Source organism: Aphis gossypii, chromosome X, assembly GCF_020184175.1.
Source record: "Aphis gossypii isolate Hap1 chromosome X, ASM2018417v2, whole genome shotgun sequence".
NCBI classification, from domain to species: domain Eukaryota; kingdom Metazoa; phylum Arthropoda; class Insecta; order Hemiptera; family Aphididae; genus Aphis; species Aphis gossypii.
In genome coordinates this window covers 59827213-59838608 of record NC_065533.1, presented here as the reverse complement: position 1 = coordinate 59838608, position 11396 = coordinate 59827213, and positions in this window count along the sequence as shown.

Sequence of the window (11396 nt, the reverse complement as noted above, 5' to 3'; positions counted from 1 at the left end):
ATGTACCTATTACCAATAATATCAAAAATTTTCGAATAATATCGATATTTACGTATCAAAGCAATTATTTAAGATAAGATATTGAAACAGTATTGTAGATTTGTGTTATGTTCTAATGTTAGTATATTAAATTAGTGGTGTTTGTACCATTGTCCACATTGTCGTATTTTATTTCATAATAATCGAGTATTTTTTGTCAAACAACAAACTTTTTATAAATTTCTATGTTATGATCAAAAATAAAGTGCGTGAAAATCGGTACAACTGGGTGTGTAAAAAAAGAGTTCATAGAAAAACTTTAGAAACGAATGAAAATATTGTAACGCCAGGGCTACGACTGATTGTGTCAATGGTATAATGTCAACATTACATACATTTTGTGGCACGCCTACAGATCATAACCATGTAACCAAAGTAAACAGGGCAGCAGTTATAGATTTTAGAACTGAAATAAAAAGAAACGAGCGCATCTATACGTGATAAATATTTTTACATTTTTGACTATTAAATTGAATATTTTTTAGACGATTTTATTATAATAATGAATAATAAATAAATATATAAATTGTAATTTATTAATACATTTTTATTTTTAAATATTAATACATATAATTTAGACACCCTACCGGCCTGATATTTTGTTGGCCAAATGTCCGTCGGTCTGATATCCTGTCGGCCTACTAGTTGTGGGTTACATAGTATAACATATACAACCAACTACTATATTGTATAGTCAAATTATTTTTATTAAAGAAATATTTCAGTTTCAAAAAATTACCAAACCATTTAGAAAGAAAATTTATGAATAAATTATTTATCAAATAAATTATTCGATTCGCCTTTGGCAGTCGCTTTTTTTTATGTATATTGATTGTTTTAATAATATATTCACTATATTGAGCACATAGCATGTCATTTTACACGTTGCTGACAGTCGTTTTCTGTTTTTAAAATTATAACAATTTATTTGAAATCTACATACCTAGTTATTACTAAGCACAGAGTGTCATTCTTTATATCTTTGGTCCGGTTTAATTAACACATTTTTGACTCTAAAATAGATGAAGAAATGTTAAATTCTTAATAATTTAAATTAATAACATAAAATATATAATTATTACTTATTAGTAATTTATTTTCATAATTATAATTTTTTCAAAGTATTATGGTTATTCATAAAGAATATGCAGATGGTTTTTATAAAACCCGGACATTCTCCACATTGTCTGAACAGAGGCAACACCTATAAATAATTATTAAAAAACATAACTGAGTGATATTATACAAATATTCATATTTTATATATTATAGGTATTTATGGATGCAAATAAATTACGCTGTTAATTTGTGCAGCAAATTTATAAAAACAAAAATTTTTCTTTCATTTTCTACTTTGGCTTATTAATAATGAGTTATTACTTATAAGGTATTAGTTATGTTATTAGTAGATATAAACACTATAGACAATACATAATATTATAAATCGATAGGCAATAATATAGCAATCGACTGTTTTTGATTCACTATCAAATATCAACTATCTAGGACCTAGGTAATAAAAATTGTGAATGCATTCGATAATAATTTATCTCATCTCTCTCTCTATCTCTCCTCTTCTCTGTTTTTATGATGTTGTCATTTCCAAATTTGTAAAATATAAATTTCTATTCAGTTGATTTTGTTCTTATTATTTTTATCATTTTGTCTTTATTAAAAAGTATATTTATACTAACCTATGCTCAAAAGTATAATAATCAAAATTAATGCATTCACAACAAGAAAGAATACAACAATGATAACACGAGGAGGGAGGTCATTCAGTGATAAAACCCAACGTCTTAGTCATTTATCTATAATAAATGGAATATTTAATAGTTATTAACTACATAAAAACGTATAACATTTTTAAAAAAAGTTCACAAAGTTGTCAATAGCCCAGCCCCAACACCGCGTGCATTGTTATGTACATAAACCATATAATTGAAGGTATTAAAATTTTAATATATTATTATGTGCGCTCGTATCATATAATGAAGAATTTCATTAAGAACGAAGTTCAAAATCGTGGCGAACAATTTTGTACTATACAAAGTTTGTATATTGAAATATCAATAGAAATTATTGGTATTACAATAAAATAGAAATATGTTAAAAAAATATATAGCAGAAGTTAATGAGTTATCTCTACAAAGAAAAAAGTTCAAGAATAGCAATCGTATTTACTAAGGTTAGTGTAAATTACAACAAATTTATGTTTTCATTGATTCTTAAAATAATTTACGACCTTGACTATAAAGAAAATCTTCGTGTGAAAATACGCAGTTTTAATTTAGTTATATTACTTACGTATAATATCGACATCGTGAATACGTTCATTTTCTTTTATATGTCATCGTGTAACTACAACATAAAACAAACGAGAAATGATTTGGCACTGAATAACTGTTGATGATTTTTCAAATTGATCTATGCCTTTTTTACTTCACAGTTATAACTTATAATAATACACTATGATGAAGTGCTCCCCAAGACCTGCTAAGGCGCATTACAAATAATTTTAATATCACTATAACTATAGTAGACTTACTGTAAAGGTATAATTTTTAATCTCAATTAATGAGTTCAATTCCGGAAAACTGTATATAGCGCAGTTAATTTAACCATACAATTTCTCGCAAATTTAGAGAAAAAATTCAAAATAATTGGATGTTTTTTTGGCCATTTATAGAGGCAATAAAACGTCTTTCACACAAACATAATACATTCGCGTTAACGACAGATCAACATCGCCTAGAATGCGTACTTACTACTTGTCTTATACAGCCAATAAACTTTACTTGAAACGTTCCAGATTGACTTTTGGGATTTTCATTTTAGACTGTGAATTTACAATAAGTAGTATGTGTATTATTTTTACTCACTGTTCGAAATAAATAATTGTTCCTAACATTTGCAATCAAATAATATCATTTTTTATATACTAAACAGAGTGATTGATGTATTATTGGTTTTACGATGTAGTGTGTTTTTGTGTGTGTATGTGTCTGACTCTGACTCTAATATCTGACGTCACTTTAAAAATTATTATATAACTATAATTACGGGAGCTTGAAATTCTCACAAAATATTTATTTACCTTAATTTATAGTTACAGTAAAACCTCTAAATAAAAGTTTTTATATTGATAGAAAACTTTTAGTCATCGAAATTGAAAAATTGTCTTATTTATTTTATCATGAATTTATTTATTTTAGAAAGAATTTTAATTAACTAATGCTATTTAAATATTTCATTTGAAATAACAATAATACTGGGAATTCAAGTTGAACAATTTAAATTATAAATTATAACATTTTTATGATACATTCTAGTTGGGAGTGGAAAGATTTATGTTAAAAAAATATGTGAATTGTAATAACAATGATTCACAAAAAGTTTCATAACTAATAAGTCATTATATTTTTCAACAATTTCATTAGAAATTCTGTCGGGATATTTTCATCTGATGTCTTGTACAACAATGATTTTTATACTTTTATAATAAACCAAAATAAAAATTGAATCAAAATTAAATTTATAGGGTTCAAACAAATCCTTGAATTTTTGATTATCAAAAATTGATATATTTTTAGAGATGTATTCTTTCTTAAAACAGTGAAATATTTATTTATCGATATTCGATGTGTTATAATAATATTACAACAATCAAGCTCGGCTCAAGGGGTAGGCGAAATAGGCCCACGTTTAGAGCGGCATTTTTTAAAGACGGCATTTAACATTTTTGTATTATGGATAAAAAAATTTTTTGATGTAGTATTTACATGTAAGAGGCAGAAAAACTCAAGTTTGCCTGGATGTGTTAAACACTTGAGCCGGCCCTGTCAACAATACACACATTATTTTTGTAAAATTAATTCAACATACCAACCTACAATATGATAAACTAATAAAAAAAATTAAACTACTTATAAAGTAACATAAATAAATAAATTACACAATATTCTTGCTAAAATAAAGGCTTAAACGCTGCTAGGAATTGTTATTCGTATGTTGAGTGATGTATTATTAAATTTTTATTTAACGTTATGTAGCAAGCTCCTAAAGAAAATAACGTATACATTTTGAAAATTTCACCTGGTATTGATAAACCGTTAGAATAGGATTAGGTTTTGTTTAACATAACTTTATTAACTGTGATTTAATCATCGACGAAATATATACTTACTCGATACTATTAGGCACTGTATAATACAACACAGTGAGTTCCTCGATTTTTTTTTAAATTAAATTACAACTGTGTATGATTTAAATATATGGATGTGTGTGATTGAAGTACTAGAATTGAACGATATTTAAAATTAGGTAATTTAACTGATGACTGGTTTCATTCAGCGAAGAATTAAAATTAGTTCAGATAAATCAATATAATATGCATTATGCAGTGGTGTAACAGGGGGCCCGCAGACCCTGCGTTGCAATGGGGCCCATGGTAATTTGGGGCCTTTGGTTATAGGGTTATATTTGGTATAACAATATATTAGGGGCCCATTTTTAACATTTTTTTATTTTTGCGGGGAGGGGGGGCAATTTTTTTTGCTACGCCACTGATAATATGTATATTGTATAATACGTTTTATTCACAACAAGAAAATTCTTGTCCCTTGTCTCAACAGTTGCATCAAATTTAAAAGTAAAATGCTTAATATTATACTCATGTATATTTACTTATTTAAAACTTAGGATCAAAATATAAAAATTCGAATTAAAATATGTTTGGATCTATGTACTAAAAATTTAGAGAGGGGCTAAGTCACCTCAAATTCTTACCTTACAATCCTTCCAATCAATCACTCTCTGTATTATCTATTCTACAACTTATGGTATGTACCTATCTAATTATAAAAATGTATTGTGGCTTAATATTTATAAAATCTATAATAATAAAAGACTGCATAGATACTAAATTAATTTGACTAAAAAAAGATAAATATTTGGAAGATATAAGTTGATATCTTTTATACATTTATAATATAATAGTTGAAATAAATAAAATTATATTCAATTAATAGTAAGTAGGTATACAGTAAACATTAGATAGAAAAGTAGGTACTGAAAAAGTACAGTAGTGATTTACAAATTAGTTATTAATTTCATATTATTTCAATTACTAATTTTGTTTTTGTTTTTCAATATAAATATCACACAGTACCTATATTTCAAAAATCACATTTGTATTCATTGCGAATAGCAGCAACACTTCTTTTAGATGTTAATGAAGTTCAACTATACATTTTCAGTTGTTATATTGATCGTCTACCAGTGATGCTCAAACTGTACCCTGCGTGTCACATGTGGTCCGGCAACTCCTTAGAAGTAGCCCGAGGACAATTTTTAAGTTTAAAATAAATATAAAAATACGATTATTTCTAAAGCATTTAAAATAACTTTTTTTTCTATTATCGATGTTCCGAATAACTACAACATTATTTTATTATTAAGGTTTACAAAAACAGAAAAAAACTTAGGCATCACTGTTAAATACTAACCTTACACAATACCTACTATACCTATATATATATTATTTTTAATAAAAGTTCTTCTATTTACTAAGATGTACGCATAACTATAATATTATCAGAAAATAATCAAAATCCTTAGTCGTCCATTGTTCGTGATCCATAAATATTACGCATAATAATTTTAGTCTTTAGATATTATAATATGTAGGTACTTTATAGGATGAGATAAGTATAAAGAAAATCCGACAAAAGCTAATACCCAGATCTCCCTTCCCAAACTCAACTCTTACTACGAAAATATATTATATTATGCATTACATTTCATAATATTATGGAAAACAAATCATTTTATAGGCTTTGGTAAAGATTTTATATTTATATATTTATCAATTTTTTTTTCTTTTTGAGAAAACCTTTACTTAGTAGAACAATGACTTATTAAAACCTCACTTATTAATAATATGAAGAATATTCATTTATTAAGGGGCTTAAGAAAACGTATACAGTTATAAAACAGTACATTTTATTCTAAGCTGCCTTCACTATGTTTTATTTTTTTTTAATGTTATTCTAAATTGAATATTTTTAGATTTTGTTTTACATGATGTCAAAACAAAATATGAGTAAATAAATGTTCGCATACTTAATCTTGTTGTTAAAATGTATTTAACTAAAAGTTTAAATTTAAAAAAAACAAAATAAAATTATGTTTTAGCTGTTGGCTAAAACAACTTTCAATCATAAAAATTAAATTAAACCCTTAAGTATATTTTTTATATTTTTACTACATTTCGTGACCTAAATTTATTATACTTGCTTAGTCTTAGTCGTTTTATAATAATGTAGTTGAAGTTATTGTATAGTTTTCTTGGTTACCAAATCATTTATTTTTTTCAATCGTAAATGTTTAATATTTAATATATTATGTATATAGATATAACACCCTGATACGTGTGTAATCTGATTTTAACATTTATCGTAATCTTATTACGGCCATAATTTTTAATCAAAAAGATTTGGTGCGGAATTAATTGAAAACTAAACCGTATAATATTATATTATATTATAACTATCGTCGTCGTTGCAAATTTATTGAATTTATTTATTTCAATATTAATAAAGATAAAAACAGATTTGAAACTACAAACATCATAAATACATCTGGTGCTGAAATTAATGTTTTAGGTATACATATAAATAATGACATGGCCGCGTAGAAATGTGATGCGTGAAATGTTCATAACAATATATTATGAGATATTCATGAGCGTGGCGTTAACCTTTTGTTTAGATTATGTAATAATCAACACCGAAACAGCCCTTCAGATACACGCCAAGAACAAAATAATACGTAAATCAAACATTGTATGATATAGACTATACATTAGACTTTTTTCTCGAATTATGAAAAAGTTATTGGTATTATTATAATTATTTTACATTGCAAATTACGAATATATACAATTAAATATTGAAATACTTATGCAAAAATTATTTACCTATATCGGTTTGTAGACAGTGCGCTTATATTATTATCACGTCATACGTAATAAGACAAAATGAAAATAGACAATAAGTCGAAGCTTAGGAACTGAAGGCTCTAATATAAACACTTAAATATTCATCAAAGAATTAACAAAATAATAATATATGTATAGGAGTACAGAAAAGTCTTGACTGAATTATCGACATTTTTAATTTATTATTATTTGTATATTATTAATTTTTCTCTTTTTGTATAGTTATATCGCTTCCATATCAATGTCATCCGATCCTTAAACATAAACAAAATCATAAGTCAGTATTAAGATTGTCATCGACGGCGAAAAGCGCAAAGCCATTATATCGCAAAGAAAGCACACAATATTTACATAAGTTGGTAAAATATATGGTATATTTTAAATTATATTTTTATGAAAGATTTATATAGGTATATATTATATAAAACGAGTACATATTTATTTTTTCGGGAAAATACTCAAAGAAAAAGCCCTAAAAATGAATATAATGCGTAAATATGTTTAAATATAAGCACAAAAACCTTAAATATGCAAAATATAATTTTGGATTTAGATTCTTTATATTATTGAGATTTGACCCCTCTGTTTGCTTTGTTTATTGTACTATCAAAACTAAACAGACAAATGATAATAGTCCCAAAGCCTATATTATAATAGTAATAAACTAATAATTGAATATAAAATATATCCTATTATTATACCCACCGTTTTCAATAATGTACCTATTCATAATAACTATTTAGAATTTTTTTTTTTTTTTGGCATAAATGAATTCTTAAATGTGTATTTTATTAAAAATTGTAAACTTAAAATTAAATGTCTAAATGTCTAAAAATCCAATATCTAAAATCTAATAATATTTCGATATTTTAATTATTTAAAATATAAATATTATGTGTTTATACATAAACCACAAAAAATATCGATTTTTCAATGTTAATAAGTATGAAACTCATTATTAAGGTTAAATTATGGTATCATATAGGTACTTAAAAAGCCGTAACTGTAAACATATTTAGATGAGAGATGCGTTTAGTCATTTTCAAATACTATACTGCACTCGTATTTTTTTTAAAGTTCAAACGTAAGTATTTCTACTTTATAAATAATTTCAGAGAATCCAGATCACTGAACACTCCCACTTCCCCTCAAGTCACAGTCCTAAGTACCTACCTGTATAATTCAAAGATTCGTTACACCTAAACATAGATAGAAGTTTTGAATTGTAAATATATCCAATACATTAATTCCCTTCCAACGTTAGGTTTCAGTTTATCACTTACTTTTTATGTATAGAATATAATGACATTGTTATTCTTATTATACCTACTATTTTTAATATTGATGCAATTAAAATGTATTAAATATTTATGTACTTTATGTACTTAATGTGAAATGGGACAAATTAAAATTTTTAAAAATTTAATAAAAATGATTTATGGTATTTAAACTTTACAAATTTATTACATAAAACAAAAATCTGCAATGTTTAGTAACATAATATTATTGTAGTAAATTTATTAAATGAAGTAATCAACTTGAAATAATATGTAAGAATCTTAACTATCATGTTAGTTATCAATAAATACGAATATTAATCATCTCAATATTTTTAGATAAATATTGTCTACTAACTATTATCAATTAAATATTATATCCATAAGTTATAGACTTATAAGTTATAACAGTTATAACGAATAATTATTATCATGGTCCACTAGAAACTAATTACTAAAAGTATAACGAAATATTTAGGATGTCGAATACATAATATTATTTAAATATATTTAAAAGATATAAAAATATTGCATTTAAAAACATTCAATAGGTACATTAAATTATTAGTCATATTATGTTAATCTAGTTTAAGTAACAATTGAAAACAATATATGTAATTGTGAAGAGCCAACGGAGTACCCCCACCCTCTTTCACTACAAATATATAACATTGTTTATGTAAACTCGGCAAGTACCTACTAATAACTCTTGACATTAAAATTAATAATAACAATTATCAACAATAAATAACTAAGTCTTGACGTTTACAATACGCTTACGAATTGTGTTTTAAAAAGTTGATTGGCTTTTCATCTTACGTTTAGCTACTGAACTACTGAAGCGAGGATGTTAGACACTTCAATATATTTTGTCTTACCAGTTACATTTTAAAATAATTACCTATAGGTAGGTACTACAAATAATTATTGTATTAAATAAAAATATTATTTAAAATTTAGGTTAATTCATTTTTGTTCCACAAATTATCTAGATAGTTTACGTATTAGGTGCATTATGGCGTATAACTATATACAATTTAATCAACATTTAAAACATTTTATTTAAAACAAATTATGTAAAAGCAGCGTGAATTATTATAAATAATTTTGGTGTAAAATTAGTAGAAATAATCAAAGTTTTACTCTAATATAAATACGAGTTAAAATGGATAAAAATAAGATAGGTTTATAATATTAAAGTGTTTTTTTTTATAAAATAACCATTAGTTTAAAAATCTATATACCTATATATATAATAATTGTAACTTAGTATAAATTATAATTTTTTTAATATTTTTAATAGGGAAGTTTTCAAAATGATAGTTTAACCATTTGGTAAAAATTTCAATTTCTACGGTTATTCCAAGTTACACTAAAATAACAAAATATTTTCAAAAAATTGATTTTCGTTTTTCGTAACTATAATTATTATATAGGTACTATAATTTCGACTGTTAACGTTTTTCTTTTTTTTTGTTATTGTTTATCAATAAAATGTATTAGAAATATTTGTATTTGACTCCTGTAATGTACCAACATTGATCATAGTTCAATTAATTCCACTGTGGTACCAAAAACCACTTTTACTGATCCTCATAATCTTGTGTTATTTTTGATTCCTAATCTATAGTAAACAATTTTATTGAACTTTTATCATAGTGTCAAAAGCAGCGTATATAATACCTATCCATAATATCTTGATGGTATTTATTTAATGACAAGTTGATCCCACACAGCGCTGCCCGTGACAAATTAAATAAAATGATGGCATTATATTAACTCTGCTTGAAAATTATATATAATTATAAAGATTATTACGGCAAGTATATATTATACCAAGTTTCAAAAAAAAAAAAAACACACCAAGAAAATTATTTTTCATTTTTACCTTTTTTTATACTGTTTAACTTACCTTAGGGCATGCATTTGATAAAATACTTCCATAGTAGGTGTCTATGTCATGAAACAAAACTACTAACCAAATTCCAAATTTATGTATAGAGGGACGACTACGAGTTGGTTCCCAATATTATCGAATTGGTTCCCGCAATCTTTCATAATAATACAACCTTGTTAAATTAACTTTTAAATGATTATGATATATTCAACAAGCAACAATTATTTATAGACTTAGAACTATCTAGAGCAGAGGCGGCCAAACAGTCGATTACGATCAATCGGTCGATTGCGGACAATTTCAAAGTCGATCATGTTAGAATTTATTTTTAGGGTCACACGCACTAACATATTTCTTAAGAAGATGGCCTCTTTTATTCTAAAATAACTTAAAAGTTAAAATCATAGAAAAAATAATTCTGATTAAATGCGTTTTGTCTATGGCGTGGGCCAGAGAGAAAACAAATAGTGCGCTGACATCATCTTAATAATTATAGTTATTCAATAATAAAAAAAAATTTCTGTGAAAGTCGATCCTCAAAGGTGAAGTATATTTTTAGTAGATCGTTACCAAAAAAAAAAAGTTGGCCATCCTTTTGATCTAAAGTTATAGGTATATAAAATATTTCATACTTCAAAAGTTCAATGATTTGCAATCCTTTTTGTAGAAGTCTAACGTTCGATATTTCCCGATAATTCTTTTTGGAAAACGTATATTAAACCATTAATAATTAATAATGAAGATTTTTTTAATTTGCTCATTTAACATCACATTCCAGATATCGTAAGACCCAGTGGCGGCGCGAACAATTTTAATCCGTGGGACACATTATTTTTTCAAACCACCTACCCTTGAAATTTAGAAAAGACATACACTTCATGTCAGTTAAGACATGTAAAGAAAATAATTTTTAGGAAGTAGAAATATTTAATTAATATTTATTATTATTTATACATAATTTTTATTTTTTAAGTATACATTAAGGCTTTTTTTAAAACAGATGATGTCATTCCAAAAGTATTGATTGCTTCTTCTATATTAATTTCTTTATCTCTTTCACACGAAAGGATTAATAAACTCTCCAATTTAGATTGGCACATAGTCGAACGGAGTCTTGTTTTAATTAGTTTTACCTGTAATATTTAGCACATACTAAAAACTTTATGATAAGGTTGTAAAACAA